The sequence below is a fragment of the Pistacia vera genome, unplaced genomic scaffold (assembly GCF_008641045.1).
Source record: "Pistacia vera cultivar Batoury unplaced genomic scaffold, PisVer_v2 Contig260, whole genome shotgun sequence".
Classification (NCBI taxonomy): domain Eukaryota; kingdom Viridiplantae; phylum Streptophyta; class Magnoliopsida; order Sapindales; family Anacardiaceae; genus Pistacia; species Pistacia vera.
The window spans coordinates 630,844-639,871 of NW_022196069.1; positions in this window are offsets into that span (position 1 = coordinate 630,844).

A 9,028-nucleotide genomic window follows, 5' to 3' on the forward strand; every position below is an offset into this window, starting at 1 on the left:
TGAAGGAGTCAGAAGCTTCAAGTATCAAGAGTTCATTAAAACAGAAAGGAAGCAGTGTGTCCACAACGACTCAGTCCGAGTCATCTGCTTCCATAGTCTCCACGATTTGCGGCATAGGGTGCATGGCACGGCTACGGCTCCTCCTCCACTCCTGGAAAATGAAACTGTGAATCCTGCGCACGATAGGTGGCTGAAAGCCGATTGTCTTGTGCTCAGTTGGATAAAAGCCACTGTTTCTCCATTAATTCAGAATATGTTGCTCCCATTTAACACTGCTGCAGAAGCTTGGTCTCTTCTTGACAAGCGAATTGCTCCTTTTTGGAAGATTCATCTTCGAAGTCTGCGGGATCAGCTTCGTTCTCTTCGGAAGCAATCTGACACTCAGATGATCGACTATCTGCTCTCAGCGAAATCCATCTCTGAATCCTTGGCTGCTGCAGGTTCTTCTCTTCCCGATTCTGAGTTGGTTGACGAGGTGGTGGGTGGTCTAGGGCCTGATTATAAGGAATTCATTACTTCGCTTCACCTTCGTCCTACCACCACTTTTGACGATTTGTTCGACTTGCTGCTTCAGGAGGAAATGTTGATCAAGAAACATTCATCTGCTTCTGATCCAGCCATGGCTATGGCCGCATCTCAATGACAAACTTCCATGGCATGAGTTTCTAAGCACATAATCAATGACAAACTTCTTTCATCCGATGGGCTTGGCAAAATGTACGATTCTCCCTTTCTCCTACAGAAGGGAGAGTAGTCCAGCCCATATAGATCGGGCTGTCCCATCCAAAATCCGAACCATATATGGGCATTTCGGTCCAGCTCGCTATCGTTAGGTTGGGACAGTTGTGTATGGGGACTCTTTGCTTGACAACCGTTAGATCACAATCATATTGTCCTAGATAAGCTAAAAATGATACGTCATCTCTCAGCTTTAATGCTACATGAATAATATTCACCGTATAAATCAAAAATTCCAATTGAATATCACCTGCCAAGGCAATTGGTGTAGCACTAAATATGAAATTTCCAAAATACTCAAATGGGAGTGGAGGATTTAATCTTGACCGTCCATTTACGGGCATATAGAATTTAGTTTCTTGATCATCGGACAACCCACATGCGGACATGCACAACGCCATATATGTGCTGCCAGAATTTCAAAAGTGGTATAATTGACACCTTGATCTTCCTTGAATTTCGCTTTAAGGGTGTTGATTATATCAAGCGATAGTTTAAGTCTGGCCATGAAAGTAGGTAAAGGATTTGATTGTAATTCTTTAAAATTCATGGAAGGAGGTGAGTGATATTCAATATGGTCAAATGTATATCACCACTGCAACGGGCATCTCCAAGTCTACAAAACCCTTATGTCCCTAGCAACCATTTAGTGGCCATTCATCGGTGGAGGCCGACGAAAACCAGTCGCATGTGACGACTATTGTGGTTGGCCATTGATGAGTGATGAGGGGTTGTGAAAGGTAAGGTTTTGTAGAAGGGAGGATGAGGGTTTGACTGGTGGTGACAATGGTGATTTTGGGTGGACGAATAGCAAGAAAAGGGCAAAAAACATCGACGGTGGCGTTGGCTAACATGCGCCAGAGCTTTGTTAGGGGCGATGATTTACTAATGTGCGCCTCCTCTACAAAATGACCAATTTACCCCTAAACCGTTATATCTTACCATTTTCCGTTACTTCAAGGATGAGAATCTAGAATAAATAGAACTTGGGGTACCAACTTAGGATTTTGTCAAACTTGGGTGGGAATATGTCGTTTACTCTAATCTCAAATATCCAAAGGATTTTATTACCCAACCCTTGATAAAGTTACTGGATTGGTAATTTTATTGTCTTACCCTTGATAAAGTTACTTGATAATGTAATTTGGTTTTGTTTTTGGGCTTTTGACATTTTCCTACCCAAATAATGCCTTAAGCACACTTACCCACCCACAGACTTTTGAAATACCATTTTACTACCTAAATTCATATTCCATTTCCAATTTTGGCATCTTTGCGACCCCACACCACCACAATTTTTTTCTCCGATCATTATTCACCAAAACCCCTCAAACCCTATACCCGCCGATCTCGCCAATCGTTAGCAATTGAGGGATTAGGGTTTGTGTAACTGCCTCTCTCAAGTCAAATTTCGATTAATCCCAACCACCAAAATCCAATCTTCCCCCACCCAAAAACTTATCGGCTTCTCCTCTTCAAAAACCTCATAGTCTAGATTGAGTTTGTTCTTTGTTCGCTGCTAGAATATTAATTTTGGTAGTAAAATGTCATTTTAAAAATATATGGATGGGAAAGGTTATTAAGCCATTATTTGGGAGGGAAAAAAAGTGGTTAACTTGTTTTTAAACCCCAAAAACCCCTTATTCAAGAGCCACATATGTTATACATTAGATCGAGAGATTTCTCTTGCTTATCTAAGGAACCCCATATATCATATAGTATTGTAGAAACTCTCACACTAGCGATGTGAAACTCCTGCATACACTGAATGTACATATATTAGTCTGGCTAGAAACGAATCATCCTAACGTTTCCGAAGAGAGAAAAAGAAAAGAAGAAGAAAATGAAAACATGAAATATTGGAGTTCAAAATATACATAGAACAAAGGTAGATGTTCACTTAGTTGATGCTAAGATCATGTATTACACAATCATTTCATTTTATTTTACAGAGAGCTAAACTTATAATACTCTTTCAAAGGGCCAACTCCCTCACTGTAAAATAACTTCTTGAAGAGCTCCATGGCATGAGTTTCTAAGCATATAATCAATGACAAACTATACATTTCTAAAATATCCATATGGAGTGGAGGATTTAATCTTGGCCGTCCATTTATGGGCATGCAATTTAGTTACTTGATCATCGGGCACTTCTACGTGCGAGACACGCACACAACGCCATAATATGCGACAATATTTCATAAGTGCTATACATGAACACCATGATCTTTCTTGAATTTTGCTTTAAGGGTGTTGATTTATCAAGCGATAGTTTAAGTCTGGCCATGGAAGTAGGTAAAGGACTTGATTGTAATTCTTCAAAATTCATGGAAGGAGGTGGGTGATATTCAATATGGTCAAATATAGGATAAGGCAGGCTCGAGATTGAAGTATGGTTCGGTCAATCAATGGAGTGATGCTTAAAGACAAACCTCGTTTAACTCAGCCATGAGTTGATGAAATGGAAGGCAGAGTTCCGTCTCCCAATATATGATGCCACCCGATCCCAAGACAAACTCCTCCACACTTGAAATAAGTTACCTTCCAATTACGTACAATTACGTAAATCATCAATATGACAAATCTTACATGAAATGATCTTTAAGATTCGAATATATAATGGATTTTATACCTGTAAGAGAAGCAATGGATTAGAAGAGATTTGAGTTGATGGATAATCAAAAGTAGGAACAAGCTGCCTCATCCTCAAGCTTGGAGAGAAGTCATCTTCACCAAACTCATCATCAATAACACAGCTTGTTTCAGCCTCCACGAACAAACTCCCTCTCCATTGCACTCTATCTGCAGCCTCCCTTTTTCATCCTTTCCCAACCTCCCCGCCAAAGGGTAGAACGCCACAAGAGCTTTGCTCAACAGCCTCCTTAAGCAGAGAGGTGTCAAGAAACTGGATTTATCAGACGCCGGCAGCGGTGGCCGTCGAAGAAGTGGACAAGAGGGACCTGAGGTCTTTCTGCCATCAACAGGTCCAAAGTAGAGACCCTAGAGAATGGTTCGGAGTCTCTTGAGCAGGGCGTACAAGATTGGTCTCCTTGACATGAATCTCCATGGATGAATTCAGAAAGTTTTTGCTATTTAATCAAACTGTAGAAGGCCAATGCAATTTAACTCTTCGATAAATTGAAGTTATTTGCATGATTTATGTAAATTTTCCTCACAGATTAAAGCTAGTTTTATGATTGATGTAATTTTTGTTTTTTTTTTTAGTAGGGTGTTTGAGTCAGCCTTTATATCATTTAGATCCTGAAATTAATAATGAAATTAATAAGGTAATCAAAGCACACCCAGATTCGCTTTCATTTTTTGTAAAGACACTATGTTTCACTTTCACGTTTTGTGAAATAATTTATATTATCTGTTAAAAGACTAAAAAAATAAAGTGGTATGAGGTAACATATGTTTTGGCTTCTTTTATGTACCAAAGTGTAAGGTAACCATCTGTCTCATGCCATGCCACTTATAAGAGTGAATGACACTTTTTCACCCAAAGTTTGCCGTAATTACTTTTTCACCCAATAATTTTGAAAAAACCATTTTTCCACCTGTCATTAATTCAGATGTTATTTTTAACAACAGAGGGAATTTTTGTTAGTTCGTATAATATATATCATAGGGTTATTTTACTTACACCCCTAAATACAAATGCATGAATTAGTCTCAGCAATTTGAAAATTAGTCATTTAAACCCATATCTTCAATTTCTATAATGGAATGAAGTTTCACTTTAAAATATGTGATTCTAAAGAAATTTAAAATATTATATATTTTTTTAAATGATAATAATATATGTCAATTAAATATTTATAAAACTGCAAAACAATATTTCTTTAAATGTATATATTTTATGAAATTATATAAAAAATTTAACCAAAAACAAAAGAAAAAAACTGAAAGTTTTAAAAAAATCCGAAATAAAATTATGAAAATTTGAAAAACATGAAAAAAAAAAATTTCTGTATTGCACCCAACGATCCTCTCGCAATCACACCTAGCTAGGTTCTATTCTGACTTATTCGCACCTAGTTAGGTTGCGATTCTAGCCACTTTTTTGTTTTCATTTTATAATTTTAATAGCTGGCTTTTATTTTTATTTTTTAATTTATTAAACCTAAAATTAATATAAACCAAACTAGGGGTAAAAATATATCAAATAAAGTTTAGGTGGGAAAATGTTATTCAACCTCGTTCAAAATTATAAATTCAAATAGTAGAAGTGTTATAGTACTTACAGTTTTTCGCTATAAGGTACATATAACCCCGTCATGTAACATATTCCATTGACGGAAATTGACAATGGTGAAAAATTGTTTTTTTCAAAGTTTATGGTGGAATGTACTTACGACAAACTGGTAGGAAATTGTCATCCCACTCATAATAAATGCCCACAAATGACCGATCAAGTTAAATACCCACATGATGATTAAAATCGAAAAGTGGCAAGTCATCTGCATGTTAAATGACTTTTAATACACTACGCATATCAATCAGCATCTTCTGCTGTAAAATCCGGCTCCGGAGGTTTTGTGGCTTCACCAATTCCCGGCGGTCTTGGCATCTTCTGCCGTAAAATCCGCTTGTGTTGTTTTGGACGCCATCTGATGTTTCTGCTTCTTCTTCTTCCTTGCGGAAATGTTCCGTTTTCTTTCTCTTGGAATAACGGCGCCTGCAGCTTGGATGAAGCATGCGGCCCATGTCCTCCACTGTTGGGTAGAACCTGAAGGTGTGCTGAACCTGTCTACTGTGAAGGCGCTTGAATTGAGTAGCCACAAATTTAACCTCTTCAGCAACTAGAGCAAAAGCCTCAACCTCTCTCATAGCCTTCACCGTCTGGGTAGCTTTCTCCACTAGCCACAGATATAACGATCCGATGGCTAGCTTTCTCCCCTTCGTTTTAGCTCTGACCAATAGTTCTCTGCACGAGACACGTTTAGAACACGCTTTCCACTCAGCCCTTTTTATTAGAACACGCTGTTTTCTTATTACATATAACATTATTTGATAAGTATTAATTTAAATATAAAAAAAAAATTATTTGTAATGACACAAATTCATAAAGATATGTTATGCCTAAAAAATCAGGTCGACATAAGCTACATTAGCAGCACGAATTAGAATTCATGAAGGTTTTGCGTCATTTAGAGTTGTCATGTCGTCCCAAGACAGAAAGAATACAATTGTCATCACTTTACAGATTCAGGATTTGTCTATCAGTGATTGAGGATCGCACACCTGTCCACCTCAGATAATTTGACACTTCCTAAGTTAGCAGCTAATGTGAGCAAGAAGGACTTGCACGACACCTACCCACTTGCAGATTTATAATCATTATCTAAAATTCCTCTACTATAAATAGTGGACTTCCACTCTCATTTTCGGGATTCTGATTCCGAACCTTCATTTTGTTGTAATCTTTCTTTCAAAGCAAAGATACCTACGAGAAAGAAACATACTTGATTTCTCTCTGATACTCAGTTATTGTACCTCTGCTCACGTTCGCTATAACCACCTCTTGTAATCTCTCACAAATAAAAAAACAGTGGACATAGGAATAGTTTAAATTCGAACCACTTTAAATCATCTCTCATTTATCATTCAGTCTTTGCATCAATTATCACAATCATTCACATGTAATTTCTAAAACATCTTGCATTTTACATGTGTGAGTCATTGGTGTCAAAATCATGCATCAATAGTTTGGCGTTAGAAGGAGGCCTGAATTAGTATCCGCTTTTCATCAAAATCTTGTTGATATTAGTTTTACTCGCGAACAAATGCTCGTGGTTTTGAAACCGGTGACTAGCACAAACAACGAGGAGATCCCCCGAGTACAGGATGTTACTTCTCCTGAAGTACCTCCAGTTCCACAAGGTACCGCGACAGATATCCCCTCACCTCTCAGCTCACCCAGCTGTAATGAATTACCTAGAGAGGTTCCACAATACTCTCCAAATGATTAGCCAAAGGCTCGATCATTTAGATCAGGTCGTACCGCCCATTCTAACAAAGCGATGCTGCCACCAAAGACACTGTAGGTCATGCTAAACAGCAAAAACTAGCAAAGCTCTTGCCACACGCACTACAGTATGTAAAAGCAAGGGAAAGGAGGTGACTGATAATGGGCCAAAGGGCTCGAAAGAACCAGTGAATACTGGTCGTGAAGCAATTATAATATTTGGGCTTTGCGAATTAGCGGTATTCGAATCATGAGCTGTCTCACGCCGCATCGCATAGGCACCCTCGCAAGAGTGTAAGGCAGGTTGACTCCTATTATCGTCGGAATGATGGTTTCGACGATCGCCGCTAGGGAAATGCCCACCATCATGGGTCAGTTCTGACCACTATAGAGGTTGGGATAACTCTCTTAGTCATTTAGTGCCTTCAGCTAGCGTATGTTAAGATATACCGAAGGCTCCAACCAGCAGCGAAGATTCCGATCGTACAAAGCACGAGTAGAATATTAGGACAAGATCAATACTTCTACCAGACAAAGCACGTTAATTAGGTAATTTTCAGGCTCTATATATGTAATTACCTGAGGCAAAAAGGACGCCTGGACAAAACAAAAGGTACATTCGCAATCTATGAAGTTGATATCATTTCATTGAAAGAGTCATGAAGGTTCAAGATACGACAACATAGTATCATGATATAGATCTGGAGCAATATAATGTTTAGTATTAGAAATAATTAAACTACTTCTTCTTCTTCTTTCTGTGTCTGCTCAGCTTCTTTGGGTTGCGTCGGTCAGGTCAAATGCAGAAATTATAATCCAGTTCTGCTTCGTCTGAGGTATCATTTTGCACCGTGTTTTTTAATTTTTTATATAAAAAAAAAAAAAAAGTTGAACAATTTCTTCTAGAGGTATGGACGGAGTAGATGCTAGCGACAGATATGACGATCGGACATTGCTTTCTCCCCTCCGTTTATGTTCTGGAATATTCTCATGGCGTAGGCCGGTAGGCGCGTAGCTCGACCTTGATACCAAAGATTTAGCCGTAGGCGCGTAGCTCTATCGTATCAGTGATTGCTGTTTTCTATACATATATAATTATTTGATAAAGTTAATTAAATATAAAAAGAAAAAAAATATTATAAATGACACAAAATACAATTAAAAGATAGTATGATAATAAACCCAATTGTATTTATATTTCTTTATGATTACGCATTGAAAAATTATGCAGAAAAAATCACCTCTTGAATTTGCTTTAAATAATCCAATGGTTAATATTAAACAAACAAAAATAAATAAAATGATAAATTTAGAAGTGTTTAGGGTATTGAAGGAGTCAGAGCTTCAAGTATAAAGTTCATTAAAACAAAAAGGAGCAGTGTGTGCCCCACTCGAGCACAATAATAATATATGCTCCTTTTTCATATTTTGTACGTAGTACATGCATGAGAAGTGGTATTTTCAGCGCATGTAATTTTCAGCGCCTCCAGCAACATTCCTTTCCTCTTCTCTCGGCTTCATCAATACTACTTCTTCCAAACGACTCAGTCCGAGTCATCTGCTTCCATAGTCTCCACGATTTGCGGCATACGTGGATGCACGGCTACGGCTCCTCCTCCACTCCTGGAAAATGAACTGTGAATCTGCTCACGTAGATAGGTGGCTGAAAGCCGATTGTCTTGTGCTCAGTTGGATAAAAGCCACGGTTTTCTCCATTATTCAGAATATGTTGCTCCATTTAACACTGCTCGAAGCTTGGTCTCTTCTTGACACAGCTGAATGTAACATTATAAAATAAAGTCAAGAATAATAAATTAAAAAAACCAATTCATTATATGTTTGTGTCAGTGTTTAAAACAAAGAACTCTTACATGATAATAATTGAATAATATAATGGAGTATACCTGTATATATACCTGCAATATGTATCCGTATAAATAATATAGCCAAGTCAAGTGAATATACCATAAACTTAGAAGTGAGGAAATGGAAATTCATGAAAAGGAGTCGACAATCATACGTCCAGCTGCAGAAACTCCCACTCATCGTCTATGGCTCTCAAACTTGGACATGTTTGTCACACAAGGCCTTGTCCCAACTGTTCATTTCCACTCATTTTCTCCTGATTTCTCTGAACTTTGCTCAAAGCTTAAGCAGGCTTTGAGCAAAGTTCTTGTGGCATTTTACCCAGTTGCTGGGAGATTTGCCACGGATGAAAATGGAGGCTTGAGATCGATTGTAATGCAGAGGGAGTTTTGTTCATTGAGGCTCAAACAAGTTGTGTTCCTGATGATTTTGGAGACTTCTCCACAAGCTTCA